The 26,913-nt window shown below is 38.7% G+C and overlaps 1 long non-coding RNA gene across 10 annotated transcripts; it reads right to left on the bottom strand.

The window, feature by feature from the left end:
* Window positions 1-883: 883 nt before the first annotated feature.
* On the bottom strand, window positions 884-26,690 carry LOC145813862 (uncharacterized). 10 transcript variants are annotated; one of them, XR_014357244.1, is made up of 8 exons: window positions 26,313-26,690; window positions 25,949-26,040; window positions 25,807-25,852; window positions 20,059-20,202; window positions 10,221-10,481; window positions 10,029-10,087; window positions 3,565-3,834; window positions 884-1,454 (listed from the first exon to the last, which is right to left on the bottom strand). It is a non-coding gene; the product is annotated as an uncharacterized LOC145813862 (long non-coding RNA). The 10 variants fall into 10 exon arrangements; XR_014357246.1 differs by having other exon boundaries at window positions 20,117-20,202; window positions 26,313-26,689; XR_014357249.1 differs by having other exon boundaries at window positions 20,117-20,191; window positions 26,313-26,689.
* Between the last annotated feature and the right edge of the window lie 223 nt (window positions 26,691-26,913).

Here is a 26,913-nt window from a genome sequence, read left to right as displayed (position 1 = left end):
AGAGGGAGGGGAGAGGGAGAAGAGGGAGGAAGGAGGAGGCTGCGAGCTCGCCGTCGCAGCTCGTCGCCTCGCCGCCGGCCGTCGCAGCCGTCCGATCGTCGCCTCGCAGCAGCTGCACCGCCGTCGCCTCCGCCTCCGGCCCCGCCTCCTCCTCCCCCACTGGTTATGGCCCCCTCTAGTCCGGCCCTTCCCGTCCTCCTCCTCCTCCTCCTCCTCCTCCTCCTCCTCCTTCCTCCTTCCTCCCTCCCTCTTCCTCTCCTTCCTCCCTCTCTTCCTCTGCGTTTTTTTTTTTTTTGAAAATTTGCCCCCAAAACGACGTCGTTTTGGGGGCTACCGAGTAGGGCGGCCGAGAATCCGGACTCATAGAGAGGGTATCATAAAAGAACTGAATGGAACTTTTTGTATTTTTTTGAATTACCAATCACTGCACATGCAATGCATGTGCCATATGACACTTCTAACGGATAAATCAGCACTCAATTGTACTTAGTAAATCACAATTTCAAATGTAAAAGCAATTTGTTACTTGTGGCCATTTTAGTTAAAAAGGTCCTTGTTTCAAATCATGAAAGGAGGATATTTATTTTTTTAAGTTATGTTTGGATCATGGACTTTAGAAAAGACAAAATGAAAAACTAGGTACGATGTACATGAAATATAATTACATTTCACTTACTTTCACCCACCTTTTTCTCTTTCCCTTTTGCATTCCATGATCCAAACACAACCTTAACATTTTGACAAGACTCAATGGAGACACCCATATCCAACCCTTCCTACTTAGAAACCTTTGGGGGCTAGATATCATCTTTCCAAATCTCAGGGAGGAATATGAAATTACCTCAAGACTCCGTTAAGTTTGAACAATATATTAATCTAAACTAGTTGAAAATTTTCTTTAATGGGAATTAACCTTCTAAAATTTTACATATCTCCTCAATCTTCATGAGAATTTTTCACTAAAATTTTACAACTCAGTGATACAATCACATATGTGCTTCTTTTTCCAGATAAGAAACGTAAAGCAGCTCTTGAAGGTAACACAATTGTAAGTAAATCGAAAATTATCCCAAAGTTATGATTCAGTCACACATTAAGACTAAAATGCACAAACCATCAATTCAAACAGGTTCCCAAAACTCATGGTATAATTTCTAAATGATCAATGTATATATGTTGGGCAGCCATTTGCTAGTTACTTGTAACACCCTGTGAGCAAATCAGCATAATCACAATGGAGATAAAACTTTGATCTTTACTTTGAGAACCCCATGTGCTTGATTTGCTTAATTTCAAACTTGGATTCCTTTGAACACCATCTATTACTCGGAGTCAGAATCTGATAATGGCATCTAGTAAGCTTCTTTTGGTTCTGTGTCAGTGATGGAAGGAGGACGATCTTGGTTTGACACCGCTCTCTTCTTGTGTCTCTGATTTGGTCTATCTTCATCATCCTGGAAATTTTCATATGGTGATTGAGCAAACATATAGAAAGCAGAGAAAAATAAAAATGCATAACACAAATACTATTTAACGTACAAAATGCTTATGCAAGTCCCACTGCAGTGAATTGGGCAGTTATGTATGCATACCAAAATTAAGATCATTGATGTTTATGCTATTAGTTGTAATTATGTGTTAAAATCGGAATTAATATCGGAGATTGATGTCAACTGTAAATTGCCTTTACTAAGTATAAATAAAAAGTCAAGAATAAATTTGAGTAGTTTTTCTTTCATTTCTATGAGATTTGTATGTTTGAGAGGTTCTATCTCAGTTGGGTGGGAGTTTCTTCCTCAATGGAAGCGAGTTTCTTACAGGTTTCTTCCTTGGGAGCAGAGAATCGCATTTCTGGGTAAGAAACGTCAACCAAGAAGGAATTTTTGCTACTAAGAATGAAAAACTCAATAACTTAAGCTAAAAATGCCGATTTTACCTTTGATGAGGGCAAACTTCCGTCTCTACAATGAAAGTTTTTGATGAAAAGTATTTACATCATATTTACTTTTTAATATTTTTTTACTATTTTAATATAAAATTCAAAATTCTAATGCCTCAACTCAATGCCTTGAGGGTTACGCCTCTCCTCACAAGGGAAAAAATGCCTCACGCTAAGCATTTGCCTTCAAAAACTTTGGTAATTAGTAGTAAGAGGTGCCAAAAGGAGAAATGTTGGCAGTAGTTTCCAAAATTATTCAGGTTTTGAGGCTGGGAACTATATAACACACAACATCAGCAGCCTCCAGGTAGTTCAACACAAAGTGAAACACAATTTCATGTTCCAAAGGAGCCATTGAATCAATATGTCCTTGAAAAATGGTGGGGGATAACTGTTAAAGAAAATTATTAGAGAATATCAATGAAGGAACACAATCATACAGGAATGATTGGTGGTGAGGGAAACAAGTTCAACTAGCAAGCAATAGATTCCCAACAAAGGAAAAATGATACAAGAATGAATTTGTGGTGAGAGAGACAGAAAAATCCTTCTTTAGGTTTTTTTTTTTTTTGTTTTTTTTTAGTTGTCTGTGAGTTTGGGGTGGGGTGTTGCTTTTTCAATGAGAATGACAAGTCTAGAAATTGCAAAGCTGGAAAATGTGAATTGTTCAATGAGAATGACAAGTCCTCAAAGCTATCACTTGGTACAATAATCTGTTAGGGGCAGAAATAAAATGACAATGAATAGGCAATAACATGGCTGTCAAGAAAATAATTTTTTTTTTTAAAAAAAAAAAAACAAAAACAAAAAAGGCTGCTACCTACAAGGTATATGTGACTGCATTTGAACTAAAGAAGGGAAACTTTGAAGAATATATTGGGAATGGGATTTATACCACATCCACCAATGTGAATGGAAGCACACAATGCAAACACCAAAGAGAAAAACAATTAGACACAGATTTTTGTGGTTCAACACCAATTGCCAACATCCATGGAAGAGAGATTCCACTATGAATAAAAAATAGATAATACATGTGAGATGGTCAACACACTCAAAACCCATATCACTACTAGAACCCCATGGTCAAGAGTAGTTGAGCCCTTGATCACTCCAGTGCCTTCACGGTATTTTTTGTCATCCCTTACATCTCTATTTTATTGTCCTCTTAATCTCGCCAAAACATAGTCTCCATGACTATTTATAATAGTCTATCCACAAAAAAACTAGTTCCATAAAATTAAGTAACCAAAACCTACACATTGGGTTCTCCAATAGATTCCGGACTCCACTATCCTAACCCAAATACATGTTTAAACTAACCTAACAAATGTACGGGACCCACATATATCACATGGGTGGACTAATCCTAAGAGAATATTAATAGAAGTTACTAAATTAATCAACTAAAATATTATGCAGCCAAGACATCACATATATAAAAAATAACTAGAAGGAAAATAATGATGCTGAAAAGTAGAAAAGGGAAATAAAAGAAAAGACTAATCATGAGTCAGAAGAATATCAATGAAATCACATTGGATTGGAGATGAAGATAATGGCTGGAAAAAAAAAAAAAAAAAACAATAACAATGCTCCCAGGAGCACAATATGCCATGACTTACTCTTTTGCTCAGTTGAGTTTGATTATTTGATTGACTTGGGTGAGTTGCTTGGCTCCTTCGCAGCCAGATGCTACCAAAAGACATCAATGCTTCCAGGAGGAAGACTGGGCCAATCCTTGCCAATCCTTGGATCTCCCAGGCGATTGTGGATTCCGTTCATGGTGCTACCAATTCTTTGTTTCATTCCTGTCCCTTTGGATAGAATGGTTTGGCACCTACTTACCAAATAGGATCTGCACCTTCAGGAACAACTGCAGGAGTTTTTGTTCTCTGCGATGAGATAAACAGAAAAGGTTTGAGCAGACATCTTGTATGAAAGAGATACAACTCTAAGCTCTAGAGTGTATACTTCCTTAAAAAAACTACACAGTTCAATGAGTATCAATCTAAGAAGCACGGACACTTCTAAGAGTGTAACGTGCCGTGTCCGACACTCACCGGACACCTAAGTAGCACAGGTGCGGGTACTGGTATGATGATACGGCAAAACCTTTAAAAAAAAAAAAAAAAAAGGATACGGGTACGGTTGGAGTATGTCAACAAATTTTTTATTTTTCATAATTTATAATTTGAGATTCAACCTACAAATCAAAGTTTAATACCAAAATTAAAAAGCGAAATTACAAAACCAAAAGAGAAATCACAATTCAACAATACCAATATCAAAGCAAAGTCTATAAGCTACTTTAATGCCATTAAATATGAGAAATTACAAAACGAAGTTTCGTTCCAAAAGCAAACTAAAAAAAATTTGGAAACTTGAAACATCAATTTACACTTTCATCAACTTCATCATTGAATACTATATCTTTCATCTTTGACACATCAAGTAAAAGATTTGCAATTTCAAGTAAATCATAACTCTAATAAATTAAATGTATCACCACCAATATCCCATAGCTTGGTGTACTCCCGATGTACCCATCATGTACCTACGAACCCGGTAAGCATTTCAAGTACACCGATACGCATGCAACCCTAACAGTACGCGTACTAGTACCCTGTAAGTACCTAGTATGAGTATGACAATATTTTCGGAGTACCTTTGCTTTACAGCCGGACGCTTTCTAACGCTTAGACACTCATGAAACATATTACAATTTTGAGTAAATAACTTGGTGTAAGAATTGATGTATTTATTGATTGATTTGTATTACAAATCAGAGTGGCATTATATAGGAGAGGGTTTGGGTAGTAGGTGTAGTGTAGTGGAGGTGGTAGGTGAAGTGGGTGCTAGTGGAGATGGTAGGTGGAGGAGTAAATTGGTAAATTCTAACAGCCCCCCGCAAACTCAAGGAGGATAGAAACTAACCAACTTGAGTTTGAAGAGAGGAACAAAACAAGAAAATACATAAAAAATAAAAAAGGATAGGAGACACTGTATGGTCGTGTCAGACCATTGGTGAAGACACTGGATGGTGGTGTCATAACGTTGTAGAGGACACTGTATGGGTGGTGTCATAACGTGGTAGAGGACACTGTATGGTGGTGTCATAACATTGTAGAGGACACTGTACGGGTGTGCCATAACGTTGTAGAGGACACTGGATGCTAACCGGAATCAAATGTCGGGACAGTTTATAGGGTCATGTCGGACCGTTAAAAAATGCACCCTCAAAAGGTGTGCCCAATTTTGTAAAAAGGCGTGCCATCAAAAGACGTGCCCAATCCATAAAAAGGCGTGCCATCAAAAGGCGTGTCCACATGTCAGAGTGATGTATTTATTGATTGATTTGTATTACAAATCAGAGTGGCATTATATAGGAGAGGGTTTGGGTAGTAGGTGTAGTGTAGTGGAGGTGGTAGGTGAAGTGGGTGCTAGTGGAGATGGTAGGTGGAGGAGTAAATTGGTAAATTCTAACACTTGGAATATAATGATACAACAAAAATTAAGTAAATATATACATATTCTCCTCCTTTATACTTCAAAAATGAATATATTTTACTTAAATATAAAGAGAATTTGAATGTTTGATATTATTTCTTCACAAATCAAATACAGAGATGACGAACTATTTATATACAAAAGTAAGGATTAACCTAACCATAACTATCTAACCCAACTCTTAACTACTTGTGGTTAATTTCAATACAAACTAACTACCTATTGACACGTGCTAGAATGCAGCTTAAGCTGCACTGGTATGAGCTGCTGCATATGGAGCTTGCTGCACCTGCACGACTGAAGCATTCTGCTTGACTGAAGCCTTGGCTTGGGTGGACTGATGAGTGGTGGTGACAGATGGCTTATCAGGCCCCCTCAAACTCATAGGAGGAGGAAGGACTAAGAGTTTGCTTTGAAGTTATTGGAAACGAGCCACAGACAAAGGTTTGGTGAAAATATCTGCAATTTGATCTGAGGTAGGAACATGAGAGATGTAAAGTTTCTTGGCAGCAACCCTTTTGCGAACAAAGTGATAATCAACTTCAATGTGCTTGGTACAAGCATGAAAAACAGGATTGTGAGCCATAGCCATAACCAAAGAGTAGGGACAGGAACAGAAATGTGAAGCTTAGCCAAGAGCATTCCAATCCAGCTGAGTTCTGCCGCAGTACTCAGCTTCAGAAGAGGACCTAGAAACAGTTGGTTGTTTCTTAGCTGTCCAAGAGATTAAGTTGGATCCAAGATAGACACAATAACCAGTGGTAGATCGTCTATCAAGAGCATTACCAGCCCAATCAGAGTTTGAATATGCATGAAGAAGAAGAGGACCACTGGAAAAATGTAAGCCATGAGTTAAAGTTCCTTTTAAATATCTGAGTAACCTCTTAACAGCAGCAAAATGTTTGTTCAAGGGTGATTGCATATATTGGCAAGCCTGGTTGACTGCAAATGCTAGATCTGGCCTGGTGATAGTAAGGTACTGAAGAGCACCCACCACACTGCGATACAGAGAGGGCTGAGAGAAGGGTAAGTCATCATGAGGAGAAGATGAAGTAGAACACTTGGAAGCCATAAGAGAGGAATAAGATTTGCAATCACTCATCCCAGCCTTGGCTAAAATATCTGAGGCATACTTATGTTGAGAGAGAACATAACCAAAGGAGGATTTACTGACAGAAATGCCCAAGAAATAGTTGATGAGACCAAGCTCTTTCATGGAGAAGGTAGCATGCATTTGAGTGAGAAGTGAAGCAATGTAGAGATGATCACTACCTGTGAGGAGTATGTCACCTACATAAATGAGGAGAATAGTAATGGAAGTAGAAGTCTTTTTGACAAAGAGAGGTGAATCACAATGACTTGCAACAAACTGTAGGGTAGAAAGGAAAGTAGAGAAGGTTGAAAACCAAGCACGAGGGGCTTGTTTAAGACCATATAGAGCTTTGTTTAATTTGCACACAAAAGAAGACTTGGTGGGATGAACAAAGCCTTGTGGCTGAACCATGTACACTTCTTCCTCTAGAATGCCATGTAAGAAAGCATTAGAAATATCAAGTTCCTTAACAGGCCAATCAAAGTGAAGAGCAAGGCACAAGAGGACTCTAATTGTTGGTTGTTTAGCTACAGGACTAAAGGTTTCATAGTAGTCAACACCTTCAGCTTGGAGAAAGCCCTTGGCCACCAATCTAGCCTTATGTCTAGCAATAGTCCCATCTGAATTCTTCTTTAGTTTGTAGACCCATTTGCATCCAGTAGCTTGTTTGCCAGGTGGAAGAGGCATTAAAGACCAGGTGCCCTGCCGTTGAAGAGCCTCATATTCATCAAGCATAGCAGCTTGCCAAGCAGGAGAAGAAGCAGCCTCTTTATAAGTTTAAGGTTCAAAACTGACAGTAGAAACAGATAGACAAGAAGGAATGCTGGTTTTAGACCTAGTAAGCATGGGATGAACATTGGTTTGAAGAGAAGAAAGAGAAGGAACAGAGTTGGGAATAGAAGGAAGGTCAATGAAAAGTGAGGAAATTGGAATCTGAGAAGAGGGAGAAGCTGCAGTATGAGATGGTGCAGTCTGAGCTGCTGCAGGTGAAGAGTGAGAAGCTGCAGTCTGAGCTGTTGCAGGGGGCAGTCTGAGCTGCTGCAGTTGGGAAAACTGCAGTAGGAAATGGTGGAGCTTGAGAATAAGGGGCAGGCTGAGCTGCTGCAATTGGAGAAGAATGTGCGGAAGATAGGAAAGGTGATGCTGTAGAAGGAACATGTGTAGAAGGAACATGGGATTGGAAGGAAGAACTGGGCTGTGCTGAGGGAGACCAAAAGAAACTCAGCAATTGTGGTACTGATGATGAGGAAGAGAAAGAAGAATGAGATGACTGAAAAGGAAAAGAGGATTCATCAAAGACTACATGTCTGGAGATATAGACTCTACCTGTGGCAGGATCAAGGTACCTATAACCTTTAATAGAAGGTTGATAACCAGGAAACACACAAGGAACAGATTTGGTTTGAAGTTTATGAGAGGTATAAGGTTTAAGCCATGGATAGCACCTACAACCAAAGGATCTCAAGAAAGTGTAATCAGGTTTGTGTTTGAACAAGACTTCATAAGGAGTGAGATTTTGAAGTTTGAGTGTAGGATGTCTATTAACAAGAAAGACAGCAGTGGCAAGTGCATCAAACCAGTAAGCCAAGGGAAGAGAAGATTGACGCATAAGAGTCACAGTAGTCTCTATGAGATGTCTGTGTTTTCTTTCAGCAACACCATTTTGAGATGGTGTATGAGGACAAGCCAGCTGATGCTCAATTCTTTTTTGTTTGAAAAAAAGTTGAAATGGCTTACTGAGATACTCTCCCCCATTGTCACTCCTTAAAACTTGAAGTTGAGAGTATGAAACTGATTTTCAACATAACTTTTAAACTCAAGAAACTTGTCAAACACCTCACTTTTGTAATGAAGAGGAAAAATCCAAGTAAATTTGCTAAAATCGTCAATGAACAACACATAGTATTTAAAACTAGAAATAGAAGCAAAAAATGGGCCCCAAACATCTGTGTGTATAAGGGCCAAAGGTTTATTTACAGTGGAATTAGACAAAGTAAAAAGCAACCTATGGCTCTTGCTAACACAACAGTGTTCACACAGACTGAAGTGCTTGTGAGACAAAGCTGAAGATTTAGGAACTAAGTGGTGATGAGCCATGATGTGATGAAGCTTCTTGGAAGATGGATGACCAAGTCGAGAATGCCAATCAGGTGAAGAGGAGGTAGCTGGAGTAGTAGAACAGGAAAGACAGACTGGAGAAGAAACAGAGGAACCAGCAGAGGATGAAGAGATGAGTGGATAAAGGCCATTGGAGTAGTAGCCTTTATACAGAATTTTCTGAGTGTTCTTGTCCTGAACAAGAAGGAAATCCTTATCAAAAGTAATAGTACAATGATTATCCTTGGTTAACTGATGTACTGAAAGTAAATGGGAAGAAAGTGTAGGAACACGCAGCATTTTGGTAAGATGGAATGGAAAAGGAGTAGGAAGGAGTCCTTTACCAGTATGAGCAATGGGAAGAGTAGAACCATCACCAATAGCCACTTGGTCATGACCTTGATACGGTTGATAAAGAGAGATTACTTAAATCATTTGTCATGTGACTAGTGGCTCCAGAGTCAAGAAACCAGTTGGTGTCAGATGAAGAGACTGAGGGTGCATAAGCAGAGGCTACATAAGCTTTGCTGTGACCTGGAGAGGAATTGTATGATGAAGATGAAGCCTGAGAGCTCTGAAAAGCAGCATCCAATCTGTGCCAACAGTCTAGAGCAGTGTGGTTTGCCTTGCCACAGATTTGACAGATTAAAGAAGCATTGACTGTGCTGTTTGCAGAGCTAGGTCCTGTGTTGTTTTGCAGGGCTATATGTGCCTCTCTGAAACTGATTTGGTCCTCCTCTCTGAAAGTGACTGGACTGACCTCGAAACCTACCTCAATCCCTTCCTCTGAAAGTGCCTCTGCCCCTATAATAACCTTTCTGACTACCTTTATTAGAATAATGTCCTCGAGGAGCAATATAGGCAGCAGATCCTGGAATTTCTGAAGCTTGTTGATGCTAAAGAGAGGACTCTATATGGATAGATTCAGAACACAGAAGAGAGCAGAGTTGTTCCACAGCAATACACACGTGCTAGAATGCAGCTTAAGCTGCACTGGTATGAGCTGCTGCATCTGGAGCTTGCTGCACCTGCACGACTGAAGCATTCTGCTTGACTGAAGCCTTGGCTTGGGTGGACTGATGAGTGGTGGTGACAGATGGCTTATCAAAATATTCATATACATGGCATAATAATTATTTATTATTATATATGATGCATGTTTGATAAATAAATAAATTATATATTTTGCAGAAGTCCTGAACGTGTCGTGTCCTACATTTTTTAAAAATTTACATGTTGGTGCATCAATGTCATGTCACGTGTTCGTGCTTCTTAGGTATCAATAATGGAGTGAAGGTAATTAAACCCCTCAGCAAAATATACAAATTCATCCATTCAAGCACCAAAAGGAAGCTTAATTCTTAAAAAAGTTTATCTATGTTAACTTACAAAAAAGGGGAGCTCCCAGAGTCACCATCTTCTATTATTTGAGAGAGCCACTTGATGATCTGCCAACCAAATAAAATAGAAACAACTCAACGTGAAAAGGTGCACTAAACCACAAAGAATGTTGCATTTGCGTTAACTGCTCAATACAGAGTGAAATATATCTCAATAATTAAAACATGTAGTAAAATCCACCTCACAACAGATCGAAGGCCAAACCTCTGAACTTTCTTCAGAACCATTGTACCTCACAAGAAGTTGTGATGCAGGATCCACATCATCATTCAGAAATGCCTTCAACATGTTTTTTGGATTTTTTTTCCCTCAATTTTAATACTATCTTCGGTAGCATTCCTTTTGTAATGTACAATAATTAACTGTGGTACATCTGTTATATCCCTCCTGGTCCACATGTTTCATAGCTGTTCTCCGTTTGAGTGTGGAAAAACAATATCGCTGGAGAAGAGAAATTTAGTGACTAATACAGTAGCAAAAGATCATTTGTTAAATGTTCCAGCATAGAATAGTCCATCATGATCATTATTAATTAAAATATTATAATCCATAATTAGTAAGCACACATACTTCTACATAAAAAATAAAAAACCTACAAATGGTTCTAGAAATAACATAGAAAGATCATTCCTTCAACTGAATAAAGCAGAAGCAAACAACCTCTAATCATATGTACAATGCTGCTGCAATGACATCTTACACAATTACTATTGGAGTTTATGAATAATTTTCACCTTTGCAATATAATACATGCCTCACATACGCTACCTGGTGAACTTAGTTTAATTTTTATTATATAACACCTTCCGTGAGAGGAATCACATTCTGTTTCCTACACTAAATAGTTGACTTACAGAATAGCATTATTTGTATAGCTGGTGAGGAATCACATTCTTTGTACATATGGCTTGATCACAGAAATTCATTCTATATACTTTCTACACTTCTTTGTATTTCAGTCTTTGAGATGAATCACATTTTCTTGTACATATAGCTTGATCCACGGAAAAAAATCAACCAACAAGAGTACAAATTTTTTGTGAAAGATAACCTCCAAAGTTCTTCACCTTCTTTGGTTTAGTTTATGAATTGCTTTTGAGTTTTTTTGTTTTTCAATTTTTTTTTTTTTTGGGGGTGGGTGGGGGGGGGGGGGGTGGGGGTGTTCTTTGGTGAACTTTTTTCATATTCTAGTCTTTTTTTCTTTTTTTTTTCTTTTTAAACTTTTCAGATGCGTCTAATCTAGATGGACTTAAAAAATAAAATATTTGTAAAAAAATCTAAAATTGTCTTTAATAAACTTTTTTTAGATTTTTTTATAAATATTTTAAATTTTAGTGCATCTAAATTAGGCAGATCTAAAAAAAATAAAAAATTAAAAACTAAAATATGAAGAAAAAAAATTCACCAAAGACAAAAAATAAAACAAAACAAAAGACTCAAAAACAATATTGAGTTCCAAAAGTTGGTTTGAACTCAAATAGGATAACAAATGAATGATGAATACTTTTAATTAGCCATGCCTCACATGGAGAACATAATCTTATACACCAAATGTAAGAAATAATGTATAGAGAAAGAGAGAGAATAAATTGTATGTATTATTATTGATTGATGTAATGTTATATCAATTACAATGATTCATGATTCCTATATATAGAAGATGGTGAGTGTGTAGTAGGTAAGGAGTAGGTGAAGTGGAGGTGGTAGTGGTGTAGTGGGTTAGGTTTAGTGGAGTAGGTGAGGTGGTAGTGGTGTAGTGGGTTAGGTTTAAGTGGAGGTGGTAGTGGTGTAGTGGGTTAGGTTTAGTGGAGTAGGTGAGGTGGTAGTGGTGTAGTGGGTTAGGTTTAGTGGAGTAGGTTTAAGTGGGTGAAGTAGGTGGAGAGTAGGTGGATACTAACCAACTTGAGTTTGGAGAGAGTAACAAAATAAGAAAATACATAAAAATAAAAGAGGATAGGTGACACTGTATGGTCGTGTCAGACCATTGGTGAAGACACTGGATGGTGGTGTCATAACGTTGTAGAGGACACTGTATGGGGGTGTCATAACGTTGTAGAGGACACTGTATGGTGGTGTCATAACGGTGTAGAGGACACTGGATGGCGGTGTCAGACCGATGTAGAAGACAGTTTATGGGGTCATGTCGGACCGTTGTAGCAGATAATGCTGTGACAGTTGTTGTGACAGTTTACGGAGTCTTGCTGGACCCTTGTAGAAACTAACCGGAATCAATGTCGGGACAGTTTACAGAGTCTTGTCGGACCCATAAAGGAGCTAACCGGAATCAATGTCGGGACAGTTTTACAGAGTCTTGTCGGACCCATAAAGGAGCTAACCGGAATCAATGTCAGGACAGTTTACAGAGTCTTGTCGGACCCATGAAGGAGCTAACCGGAATCAATGTCGGGACAGTTTACAGAGTCTTGTCGGACCCTTAAAAAGTCGCACCCTCAAAAGGTGTGCCCAATCCATAAAAAGGTGTGCCATCAAAAAGCGTGCCCAATTCATAAAAAGATGTGCCATCAAAAGGCGCGCCCACTTCATCAAAAGACGTGCCCGACAGAAAGCGTCGAGCCATCAAAAGGGGCGCCGGACACGCGGCGATGCACGTGATTGACAGAGCGCGTGTCGGCCTCGTCGTCTCTGTCTTTATAAACCAAAGCGAAGTCTGAGGCTTGGAAGCATAACAAACCAGTTGAAACCTCTTCGTTCTCTGTAACATTCTGTAACCAACCCTTCTCTGAAACACTCAGCAACCCAAAAACATGGCTTCTTCTTCCCGTTCAGCTACCCAGAACATAGCCTCTTCTTCCCGTGGTCTGCTCACTCTCTTTCCCGACCTCAACGAGTCAACAAGAGAGATAACTGGTGCGGTGGCCTGTGAACCTCAACCAAACACCTCTGGTTTTGCTCCGTTGAACTTTCCGATGCGGTCGGTGGAGCAAAAAATGGCAGTGCAAACGGATATTGAAGCTAATCAGTATACATTGAAGTCCTGTGTTGAAACTATGACTGCGGTCACAAACTTGTCGCACCGGCTGCAGAGTAGGACAAATGAGGTGCAGCAGTTAAACGCCCAACTGGCTCTGCTCCAACGCATGTATAAGGATGCGCGAGCAGAGATAAGTGTGCTAAAGGCGGAAAACAAGGAGCTGAAGCGGAAGGCCACCGTGATGTTCCGATTTGGAGGTCCGCCATATGCTGTAGTGGAGGAGCGGGGTGGAGTGATCGTGCCCAGTGGAGTGGGAAACACGGAGGCAACACCGTCAAGAGCCGCCCAGGACGGAGGCAAGAAGAAAAGACCGGCAGAATAGGCGAAAAAATGAGATCGGTGGGTGGCCGTCTGCAGAAAAGAAAACAAATCTTGTGGTTGTTTGTTTGTTTGTTTTTTTTTTTTTTTTTTTTTTTTTTGGTGTAAAATGGTGATCGGGGTGAGCCCCAACATGAATAAAATAAGGGAAGGTTTGGTGTGCAAATTTGTATTGTTTTTTTTTTTTTTTTTTTTTTTTTTTTTTTTTTTTTTTTAAATATATATATATATATTCTATATATTCTAGTGGGATGAATGATGAGTTGTATGAAACGATGGGAACAAGTCCATGTGGGTTAGGGAATGGCGATGATAATGTGTTGTGGGTGGTGGAAAAAGTAAAGTGAGAGAGTGACACACTGTAACATATTAACATAGTTTATCTTAGGTTTACCGGCACATTCCTTTTCTGAAGATATGCATTCCAGCTCAAACCACTTCAAATAATTCACAAATCTCATCATCACCTCACGTGATAAGAAGACAAATTTGCAGCTGTAACACTGCCCAACGTGGGTGAACAGTTGGTTGATAAAAGTCCTTTGGTGAAGTGATGGCGAATCATCCTCACTCTTGAGCCCCTCCATTACACCAACTTTGGTACCGTTTACCTTGGAAAGGGCTTGTGCATTGGCCTTAACCTGCAAACCCCCAGTGGCAGCAGATTTTGATTTAATCCCTCGTGCATCCACATTTGCTGGAGGTCCTCCAAGCTTGCTGGATGTCTTGGCACCAGAATCGGGTGGAGGAGATGCAACTGGAAAAAATGCAGAAGTAGCGGCGGTAGCAACCATTATGAAAAATCTATCACCAAGCTGAGAAGAATCTGGAAGAGCACGGTAGAAAACGTCAGAAATTGGATGTTTTGGTGGCAGATTCGAAGCTGTCTGAGTGCGGAAAAGCAGTTGAGAATTGCGTGATTAGTGAAGGTCGTTTGGTGGAGAACGGTGAATCAGAGACGACGTCTGCGAAACAGTGTGCATCTCCGACTTCAAATGTGACAAACGAGCCTGAGGTGGCTCAGAAATGCCCTAAGTTAGGCATGACTTCTGTGCGTGGAAGGAGGAGAGATATGGAAGACGCTGTGGCCATTCACCCCTTGCTTTGCCGCTGGAGTAGTCAGAATCCGGCGGATTTGCACTTTTTCGGCGTTTACGACGGCCACGGTTGCTCACATGTGGCGATGAAGTGCAAAGATCGATTGCACGAGATAGTGAGAGACGAGCTCGAAAGCCACGAAGAAGATTCGTGGAAGAAAATGATGGAGCGAAGTTTCTCTTCTTGCAGAGTTACGGCTGTGGAGAGTGGAAGGTATGTGTAGAAAATTCCAGCGGGCAGCAAAGGCAAAGGTGTCGGCCGGCTGCCCGCCGGTGAGAAAGAAATACAGGCTTAAATCTTATCGCTCTGATACCATGTAAGAAATAATGTATAGAGAAAGAGAGAGAATAAATTGTATGTATTATTATTGATTGATGTAATGTTATATCAATTACAATGATTCATGATTCCTATATATAGAAGATGGTGAGTGTGTAGTAGGTAAGGAGTAGGTGAAGTGGAGGTGGTAGTGGTGTAGTGGGTTAGGTTTAGTGGAGTAGGTGAGGTGGTAGTGGTGTAGTGGGTTAGGTTTAAGTGGAGGTGGTAGTGGTGTAGTGGGTTAGGTTTAGTGGAGTAGGTGAGGTGGTAGTGGTGTAGTGGGTTAGGTTTAGTGGAGTAGGTTTAAGTGGGTGAAGTAGGTGGAGAGTAGGTGGATTTTAACACCAAACAATTGAGGTGTACATGCTTTGCACTAGACAGGCCATGGCTAAATATGTATTTACCAAAGCTTGTAAATGTGAATGCGTAAGTTTTTAAAATGACCAAGAATCAACACACAAGCATTTCAAATTTCAAATTTTTATACTTAGTGAGAAAAAGTTATTTAAAATTAAATATGAATGTATAAATACTTTTCTCTTCAAGGTGTTGTTGAACATTTCATTACAAAATAAGAAACTTGCCCTCATTGAAGATGAACTTGACATTCTTAGTTTCAGTTATTGAACTTCTTACTTGAGTCTTAACTTTATATTTTTTTTCTTGGTTTTTTCCCCGGAATATGATTGTTACAAAAGAGGTTCTTATTTTTGATGTTTAAATTTAAACTAGGTATTAGATCATCAAAAAAAAAAAAAAAAAAAACCAGGTACTATAACAGGCTTAATAACATCCCAAGACAAGCTCCCCATATACGTACTGTTACATAGACTCAGGTACGAGTATCGGGTGCGGGTGTGTATCCAAGCGTCAGACCTTCATAAATTTAAATCTTGGTATACATATCCACAATTGGTTATAGGTAGGGGAACACGTCATATGCACATATATATTGCATATTATATGATACTCTCGGATGAGATGTTGTAAATTGTGTAGAAATAGAGTAGAAATTAAATACGATACAGGAAACATGTTAAAATCTACCATCACCTACTCCACCTACTACACCTACCACCACCCACTACCACCTACTCCACCTACTCCACTACATCTCCTATATAAGGAGCCACTCACCATTTGTAATATATAACATACAACAATCAATAATACAATTTTTTTTTCTCTTTATACATTAAATTTCTACATGGTATCAGAGCAGGTTTAGAACCTAATATTTTCGCTTCACCGGCGGGCGGCAACCTCACCTTAGCCGTCCGCCGGACCTCAACCTAGTCCGCTTATTTTCTACACATACCTTCACTTTCCTGAACCTTCCCACACAAAATCCTCTTGGCGATGCTGATGATGCTTGCACAGTTGGTGGATCAACTATTTGTTGCAGCATGTAACAAACCCCCCGTGTTTTGTATCATCACTGAGTATTTGGCTGTGGGCTCTCTCAGAAAATACCTTCATCAGCAGGAGCCTTATTCACTTCCTCTCAACCTAGTTCTGAAGTTGGCCCTCGACATTGCATGTGGGATGCAATTTCTTCATTCTCTGGGGATACTTCACAGGGATCTTAAATCAGAAAATTTATTGCTTGGGGGGCAGAAGGTAGCAGATTTTGGAATCTCATGCTTGGAGTCTCAATGCGGCAGTGCAAAGGGATTCACGAGCACTTACCGTTGGATGGCACCAGAAATGATCAAAGAAAAACACCATACTCAACACACATGGAAACATACAGGTTCTGTCTCTCTCTTGTGGGGGGCAGAGAGCAAAGTTGGAAAGCACTTCAAGCTCGCCGACCGCAAAACCACCTTCACAACGGAGCTCCGTGCCGGCACCACCACCTTCCTCACCATGGCAGCAGCTTCAGCAACATTCGCGTGGACGGTGATTCGAGTCTGGCTTGTGGGGAAGATCTGGGACTTATTCCTTCCTGTGTTAATCCCGTTATACATATGCTGGCTATGGGGTACGAACCCATGCGCACTTATGTGCAGAAGATAAACACATTATTTCCAGAGAGGCTATGGATCTGCAGAATTGGGAAGAGACGCAGGTTCCAAACACAACTTTCTCAGATAAACACATTGTTTTTTAATCACTTTACAGGACACTCACCTTTAATCTTTTTTTAATACCCCACTCACAGATCTTGATCTTGCTTTCACCAACACCAATCCCACTCAACTTTCTTTTCTTTTTTATATTTATTTTACTCCATCTTTTGAAAAGAAACCGAAACATCAACTGGTTTGCACACCCATCAGCTTACTTTTCCATTAGTGGTAGGACCCGACCAAACAAATTTGAATCTCACATTTCCTTTTTATTTATTTTTTTTTATTCCTTTCACATTCACACATTTCTCTTCAATTTTATTCACATACTTCTCTTCAAATTTATTTTCTTTTATTTTCAAAAAAAAAAAAAAAAAAAAGAAGCAGCAGCAGCAGAAGCAGAAGCAGAAGCACTGCACACCAAACTCATTTTATTCATGTTGGGGCTCACCCCGATCACCATGTTCCACCATACCAAAACAAAAAAAAATAATAATAATAAAAATAAAAATAAAAATAAAAACACAAACAAAACCCAAACAACCACATCCACAGGCGAGATTTTTGTTCTCTACTCTGCCGCCGGTCTCTTCTTCTTGCCTCCGTCCTGGGCGGCCCTTGACGGTGTTGCCTCCGTGTTTCCCACTCCACTGGGCACGATCACTACTCCCTGCTCCTCCACAGCAGCATATGGCGGACCTCCAAATCGGAACATCACGGTGGCCTTCCGCTTCAGCTCCTTATTTTCCGCCTTTAGCACACTTATCTCTGCTCGCGCATCCTTATACATGCGTTGGAGCAGAGCCAGCTGGGCGTTTAACTGCTGCACCTCATTTGTCCTACTCTGCAGCCGGTGCGACAGGTTTGTGACCGCCGTCATGGTCTCCACACATGACTTCAAAGTATACTGATTGGCCTCAATATCAGTTTGCACCGCCATTTTTTGCTCCACCGACCGCATCGGAAAGTTCAACGGAGCAAAACCAGAGGCGCTTGGTTGAGGTTCACTGGCCACCGCACCAGTTATCTCTCTTGTTGACTCGTTGAGGTCGGGAAAGAGAGTGAGCAGACCACGGGACGAAGAGGCCATATTCTGGGTAGCTGAACGGGAAGACGAGGCCATGTTTTTGGGTTGCTGAGTGTTTCAGCGAAGCAGCGATTTCCGACTGGTACTTTCAGAGAAGGATTGGGCAACAAAGTGTTACAGAGTATCTCTCTCAGAACACAGTTTTTCAGAGGTTTTTTAGCAGGTTTTCGTCTCTGCCTCAGCCTCAGCCTCAGCCTCCGTCTTGGTTAAATAGCCAAGGCAGACACGCGTATCGTGCGCCACTTGACGCCAGACGACAAAACGGGCGCGCAAGCCAATGTGGTGACGCGCCTCGCCATCATGTCCGGCACATCTTTTTATGACTTGGGCTCGCCTTTTGATGGCACGCCTTTTTATGGATTGGGCACGCCTTTTGATGGCACTCCTTTTGAAAGATTGGGCACACCTTTTGAAGGTGTGACTTTTTAAGGGTCCGACAAGACTCTGTAAACTGTCCCGACATTGATTCCGGTTAGCTCCTTCATGGGTCCGACAAGACTCAGTAAACTGTCCCGACATTGATTCCGGTTAGCTCCTTCATGGGTCCGACAAGACTCTGTAAACTGTCCCGACATTGATTCCGGTTAGTTTCTACAAGGGTCCAGCAAGACTCCGTAAACTGTCACAACAACTGTCACAACATTGTCTGCTACAACAGTCCGACATGACCCCATAAACTGTCTTCTACATCGGTCTGCCATAACCATACAGTCTTCTACAACGGTCTGACACGACCATACAGTGTCTCCTATCCATTTTTTATTTTTCAGATTATTTTCTTGTTTTGTTACTCTCTCCAAACTCAAGTTGGTTAGTTCCTATCCCCCTTGAGTTTGCGGGGGGCTGTTAAAATCTACCATCACCTACTCCACCTACTACACCTACCACCACCCACTATCACCTACTCCACCTACTCCACTACATCTCCTATATAAGGAGCCACTCACCATTTGTAATATATAACATACAACAATCAATAATACAATTTTTTTTTCTCTTTATACATTAAATTTCTACAAAACATATGAAATTTCTATATCTAATTCATGTGAGAGGCTAAAAATATTGCTTTACTAACAAATGTCAGTTTTTTCTTCATGTATTGTCACAAATTAAAGGATCTGAGTGTTTAAATTGGGTACGAGTGTCGGATACATATCCCACACCCTTACCCATGTCATATCCAGTGGCCACGGGTACTATGGGAGAAGTAGAAGAGTCCATGTAACACAGCTCCTCATATTTATGTGCAAAACGAGTACAAGGTGCACATGAGTTGCACGCCGCAAACTATGATGTGCAAGTCTTTTGAGAGTTTTGCCCAAAAATTAAAAAAAAAACCTCAATGCATTTTACCTTAGCCTCACCTCGAAATGAGCCTCAATAAATCTTTTAAATACACAATATATCTGTATAAACATGACATATTGTAGAATTTGTGGCTCAAATCATACATTAACTTTCTAAGATTAATAACACATATTTTAAAAGATTATTAAAAAGTAATTGAATTTTTTTTAATTTTTTTTAAAGAAAAAGAAAAAGAAAAAGAAGAGCCATAAAAATGAGAATTACATCTTAAAATTCCAAATCAGTGACAGGTCTCTCTAATCTTCTCAAAAAACCATATTCAGATGTCAAAAGGTTTATGAATGCAATTGGATTCTTGGACATTTCCAAGAGTTTCAACAAGAAATTCTCAGCTGCTTACAACATGAGAGTATAGCGCATAAGGAAGTTGTGACCATGTTTTTTGATACCCTGCATTTGCATGGCCAAAGGTCACATGTCGTTTGAGCATTTTATGATTCAGAATTAATCCTGCTATGATTTATAATGTAAATAATTTCACATTATTTTATGGCAGTATAACAGTGTCAGAATTTATAACAGCAATAATCACTGACCACCTTTTCCAACTAAGGCCACCATTTGGATTAAGATACTGGCACTTTGGCAAAAATCTTCCAATGCCAATAGTGATCCCAATTAAGTTTGACAGAGAATAAAATTTCAGAATAAATTGCTACCAAGTAGCATACACATCACATACATGACCCTCAAATTAATTAATCCATTCACTATGACAAATGTGAATTGAACTACAACTAAACTTGGAAAACATTGACATGCCTGACAAACAAAAGGTAACACTTGTTGGGCTTCCCCATCAAGCCAGGTAAATATCAACCTCTTTTCCTTCAGCGCAACAGCCGCTAGCGATGACGGCTGATCGTTATCAACTGTGGATGGTGCTTCTTGGGTCCTGCGCACAGTCTTTATCATAGTAATTTACTCCATTTAGTAAACTAGAAGAATATACTAGCATTTGGGCATGCATACATGAATCTTTCTGTCATATTCAATGTCAACTTTTGAATGAGTACACTTTCTGTGTCATAACTTTGAAAGAACATCAGGATCTTTGCCAGGATTCAACAAATAAAGTTCTTTCACATTCTGTGTTTTATTTCTAACCGCTTTCTCTACTATTTTTTTTAAGTTACCTTTTCTATTCTTTCTTAGGTAGTTGTCTATATTAATTTATGAAAATTTGTCTTCAAAGTTTAGAAAAATGAGCTGATATCACTAGACAATGATTTCCCAACAAAGTAGCTAAATCATTTCTAGGAAATAACTACCACGTAGGGATTTAATTTAACATAAAAAGCAGGCCAAACAAACTCACTGCATGCATTTTGTTGAGTTCTGGGCTTGATCTTCCTGCTAGAATAACACAGTACCAAATCACTGTTTCGTTTCCAGCACGAGAATAGCCACGGGCATCACAACCCAGCTCCATGGACGTCACACTTCTCAATTGTGGAAGCTCCAAAAATAAGGAACGGAGATTCACAAAATCTTAGAATGTATAATCCGGGTTGTGTTATACATGTATATGTAAATATATCCCAACAGGTATGTATTATAGGCATAGGAATATAGACATAGTTATATCTTCATATAACTTCAAAGCTATGTTACATGCACTCGGAAACGGGTATCAGGTGCCTGCATGTGCTAAACTATCAAGTTCATCAAACCATTTATGTCCAAGGACACCAGAACACAACTAGATTCATATACTCTCAAGGGGATGCCGCCCATGCTTCACGCTATAAGAACCAAAAAAATAAAAAAACAACTCCTATACATCAATATATTCAAATTTCTCAATAAAATTCAAAAAAGGATTCAATGAAGGCTCAACACCCCTCGAGATCCAATTGTAAAAGATGATTAGAATTTTACTCTTTAAAACAAAAATGGAAGTCTTAAAAGACTCTTTTCTTTTCTTTTTTTTGATAATAAGCAAACTTTATTGAAAAAGCATCAAAACGATGCAAAGAATATAAAACCAAAAGAAAGCAAAAAACATATACAAGGGTAAAACAAAACTACAGAATCAAGTCCTCTACGAAGTCAACAAAAGTTAGCACATTGAGGTCTACTGATAACGATATCCAGCCATGCAACACAGTGAACAAACGCTGTTCCAACCATGGCACCAAACACGTCTCTCCCGAAAAAACAAGCCTGTTACACTCCAACCAAACCAACCACCTCAAACAATGGCCAGCAAGCTTCCATGCCTTCCAACATCTCTTCCCAACCCTTCCCCCAACCCAACTCTGTAACACTGCCATCACCGACCATGGTTGAACCCAAGGAAAACCGAAAATAGCAACAATAAACATCCAAAGACGTGAAGCAACCGGACAACAAACAAGCAAGTGATTCACCGTCTCCGCATACCCATAGCACATGCAACACCAATTCACTAAAATATGACCACGACGAATCAAATTATCAAAACTTCTTCTATTAAGCTCCCTCCAGATGTTCCAAAATAAAATGGGAGGTCCTAACCGCCAATCACTTCTTTTTTCTCTTTTCAACTCTAGCTACCCTTCAAGAAAGCAAAAGGTCCCAAACATTTGAAGGGAAGACCCCCAACCACGTCAAACAAGACTAAAAATAAGGCCAAATGCCCCAAAAGATGTGATCCCTCTCCCTCCTCACATAATCACTAACAACAACCCATCTATCAATTGCTATTTGTCTAGAGCTAGATAGGCCAGCTCTAACTCCTCTTCACAGCAAAGATGTCACTAAAACTGAATCCTCAAACACAAACTTCACATGATGGTGAAAAAACATACCCAACCTTCCTAATACCCTTTCAAAGGCCCACCCCGATGCACAAAAACCTCCAAAAACATCCAATCACCCCGCCTATAGCCATATTTTGCCAACATAAACCTTCTCCAAAATCTGTCCCTCTCACACACAAAACTCCATAACCACTTTCCCAAAAGAGCTTGATTGAAGATTTTAAGATGTCAAATCCCTAACCACCCACTCAAATAAGGGAGTGAATCATATCAAATCAACCAAGTGGTTCAATATATCCCCCAACCCACCCCAAAGAAAGTCCCTTCACAACTTCTTCAACCACTTAGCCACTAAGACTGGAATGGTAACCACAAAACCCAACCAAACCAAACTAAGCATTGTCTCAATTGAGTGGAGTCAGCTACATGAATTCTTTTGTTCTATTCCGCTATGTAAAGGCTATATGACCAATTAAATTTAATAAATTCAATCATTTTTTACTACAACATCACATGTCAGTTTAGATCTTCCCCTCCTAACGTTTTCATTTATGGTGATCACATCACTTTTACTTACTGTTTCATCTACAAATCTGTGTTGCACATAACAACCATCTTAATCAGCGTAGGGCTATCACCTTTTAAAAATAGAAAATAAATATATATATATATATGTCAAACTTAACCTACAATTAATTCATCCAAAAAACCAACAAGGAATTCCCTAAAATAATCGCCAAACTCCAATTAATTAAAGGAATCACTAAAACAATCACCCACTTTTTAATTCATGCACTCTAACCACAAAAATTTTGTAACACCACTACTTTCAAATACAACACAATCAAGGTTCTGAAAAGCGATTGCGGTCGCCGTAACGGTGGCGGTGACTTGGTTGCGGTTGCGGGATGTAAAGGCTGTAGTGTAACGGTTGCGGTAATCGGAACTCTGAATTTTTTTATTTGTTGCACAATTTGAAAAAAACTTACCGATATGCATATTTTTTTTCCATGATCATATTTATTGGGTTAAAAATAAATATTGATCAATTTTTGTAAATTTTTAAGTATGATCCAATATATTTCATATTTTTAAATCACTATAAACTGAGTTTTTTACATTTTATTTTAATAATTAATGACTTTTTATTTTACAAAAAATCAATCACTAACTATTATATATAAGATAAATAGTGACAAAAGTAAGAGAATAAATAAGAGCCTAAATATTTATATATATATATATATATATACATATTTTAACCAAGCCAAATAGATAATGACCACACTTATTATTATTATTATTTTCAAACAATATATAGATGGACACACACAAACAAAATGGTTTAGTGATAGTAGCTGAATAGAATAGCATAGGTGTTATAGTTTCAACAAATCAATAACATGTTCTTTATCTTCCCTCTTCTCTCTCTCTATCTCTTGCTCCTCTATTTTCTCTCTTTATCTTTCCTCTTCTCTGTATCCCTCTTCCCTCATTTTCGGCTTTTTTTTTTTGTGTTTTTTCGAAAGAAACAGTTTGGAACCGTTACGTAACGGTGCGTAACAGGCCGTTACGGCTGTTACGGCACCGTTACGACCGCTACGACAGCTACTACGGCTGACACACCTGTGAATCTCAATCACACTGCAAAAGCGGCCGTAACAGGTGGCGGTAACCACCAAAACCGTTACGTAACGGCGTTACGTAACGGTTGCGGCCACTTTTTAAAACCTTGAACACAATACATAATGTTAAGGTTCAAACATTCACAAATGGGGATCAAAAACCCTGATATTTGCACTGAGGTTCATAAACATTTCTACCTTTTTTACTTGTCCTCTCTCCCTCCCTGGGAAGTCAACCCGAAAATGTCGATATTTCTGCTAACAAATCTATGACTTTGTCATTGTTTTAACAATTAGTATATTCATTTTCAAACATTTTTATGGTATATCGTAGCATTATTATTATTATTTTTTGTTAAGGAAGCTAACATATTCTGACTAAAGCCAAGAATTTACATATATGTAAAGGGATTTAAGCAACACAAAACTGACTCCTTGGCAACCCTACGTCAGAATGCGGATTGGAAATTTTGATGAGATTATCCTGTGTTTTGCTCTTTCCTTTTTTATCGTGTATCCTCCATGTTTTTATAGTTTAATATATTAAAAAGGTTTGTATTTATGCCTTAGTTCAAGGGAACAAAGAATGCTTTGTCCAAGGTTCTGAAAAGCGGTTGCGGTCGCCGTAACGGTGGCGGTGACGCGATTGCGGTTGCGGGGTGTAAAGGCCGTAGTGTAACGGTTGCGGTAACCGGAACCGTGAATTTTTTTATTTTTTGCACAATTTGAAAAAAACTTACCGATACGCATATTTTTTTTCCATGATCATATTTATTGGGTTAAAAATAAATATTGATCAATTTTTGTAAATTTTAAGTATGATGCAATATATTTCATATTTTTAAATAACTATAAACTGATTTTTTTACATTTTATTTTAATAATTAATGACTTTATATTATATAAAAAATCAATCACTAACTATTATATATAAGATAAACAATGATAAAAGTAAAAGAATAAATAAGAGCTTATATATATATATATTTTAACCAAGCCAAATAGATAATGACCACACTTATTGTTATTATTATTTTCAAACAATATATAGATAGACACACACAAATAAAATGATTTAGTGATAACAGCTGAATAGAATAGCATAGGTCTTATAGTTTTAACAAATCAATAACATGTTCTTCATCTTCCCTCTTCTCTATCTCTTGCTCCTCTATTTTCTCTCTTTATCTTCCCTCTTCTCTCTATCCCTCTTCTTCCATTTTCAATTTTTTTTTTGTGTTTTTTCGAAAGAAACAGTTTGAAACTGTTACGTAACGGTGCATACCAGGCCGTTACGGCTGTTACGGCACCGTTACGACCGTTACCGCAGCCGCTACGGCCGACACAACTGTGAATCTCAATCACACTGCAAAAGCGGCCGTAACGGGTGGCGGTAACTGCCAAAACCGTTACGTAACGGCGTTACGTAACGGTTGCGGCCGCTTTTTAAAACCTTGGCTTTGTCTAATCTCTCGTCCATGATAACCATAATCTCAACATAGAACAACTTACAAGCATTTATTAGATCACAAAAGTAAACTAAATCAGCTAAAGGATATCTATAATAACATTTGTATAATAGCACAACCCATTGGAACCAATAAACACAACCTAGTTAGTTTCCCATTAACTGTCAAATGCAGACACAAGATGATCCCTCACAAGCAACTTTGCAGGATGCATTGCTGAGTCATTTATTCTACTATGTGGGAAAAATGGTGGACACTCTGCAGGCTTATACTCCTGTAAAATCTAAAGAAAAAGGGTTACTTTATAAGGAGGGCCACATTTGACAAAAGATTCTACCACAAATTTACACAATACGGAAAAAAGGTTGCAACACAACATCTTATCAAATGAAAACAAAATCATAACCTGACAAGTTCTGTACAATTCGATTCATGTGAAGGAAATTATCAAGGAAGATTTCTACATAGGAAAACATGTACCGAGGAAAAACTTCATAGTCATAAACATTTGCACTTGTCAATCACATGAGGTTTACTTGCACATTAGAATCACTGTAACAAGCCATTTACACAATGGTTGCAGTCACTCAAGCAATATGACCGGGCAAATTTTGTTATAGTGTCAAGGCCCTATATTATAAAACTTGATAAAGTAAAAACAAACAGCATTACCTTGATGTTTATTCTGTTCCATTATAGCTACAAACCATGAATTGTCCTGCAGATAATGAAACAAAATAAACCTCGTGTGATTATTTATGTTACAAAGAGTAGCAAGAAAGACTATGAAACAAAATAAAAATGAGAGACATACCATGGTACACAACATGTTTGATTCCATGTTCTTTCAAAAATACAATTGCAGGTGCAGATTCCACTCCAAACCGGTTGTTGATAATAAGAACACTGTCAAGGTCATACATCATTTTGGGGAAAAAGGAACAAAAAAGTAGAAAAAGGAAAAGAAAATTTCAGAAAAGAAATGCAGATTAAACACGAAAAGCAGTGTTGTCAGAATCGTAATGAAAAATATATGTATTGAGGATTCATATGATTCGTTCAAACAAAAAGGATTCATATGATGGTGGATTGAATCGTGAGATACGTTTTGTATTGTATCGATTTCATATTGTATCACAATTTGACATGTATTTCATGATTAGATATCATATCAATACCTTCTCTTTCACCTTTAGCCCTATTTATTAACAGCATTTTCGCAATGTCAATTGCCATTGCCCGCACTCGTTGAACATCCAAAACCATATTATCAAAAAAAAAAAAAAAACCATACCAAGGAAGGAGACCCAAATCCAAGTAAACCCTCAAAGCAAAAATGACTCCCATACCATACTCCCTCTGCTACAAAAATTTCAACAACTATCATGGATCTAATTCAGGTGAAAGAAACGAAGAGCTTTTTACACACACAGACCATTTGGATTTGGATTGGGGTTGGGGTTGAGACCCAAGATTTGAGCCGAAAGGCTTGTTTGGACTATGACCATATACCTCAGAACACACGAGTATGTTTATGCTACTCATCCAAACACGTCCTAACATGTGTCTGATTGCAAGCTGGGAACCAAACGAACCTTTTGTTTTTGGGTACCAAACGAACTAGCCTCAAGAAATTGGCCCAATTGAAAAAGCAAAATCCTTTTGTGTTATTTTCGGGACGAATTACACCAACATTCTTTGTAATTTGAGGTTTATGTTATTTTGATTTTTAATTTTTTAATTATCATATATTTAATCCTAAATTTAGAATTCTATTTA

This window comes from Camellia sinensis, chromosome 15, assembly GCF_055761805.1.
Source record: "Camellia sinensis isolate YWXY chromosome 15, ASM5576180v1, whole genome shotgun sequence".
In the NCBI taxonomy this organism is placed as follows: domain Eukaryota; kingdom Viridiplantae; phylum Streptophyta; class Magnoliopsida; order Ericales; family Theaceae; genus Camellia; species Camellia sinensis.
The sequence above is the reverse complement of the archived record's forward strand: the minus strand, read 5'-3'. Positions and strand labels throughout refer to the sequence as shown.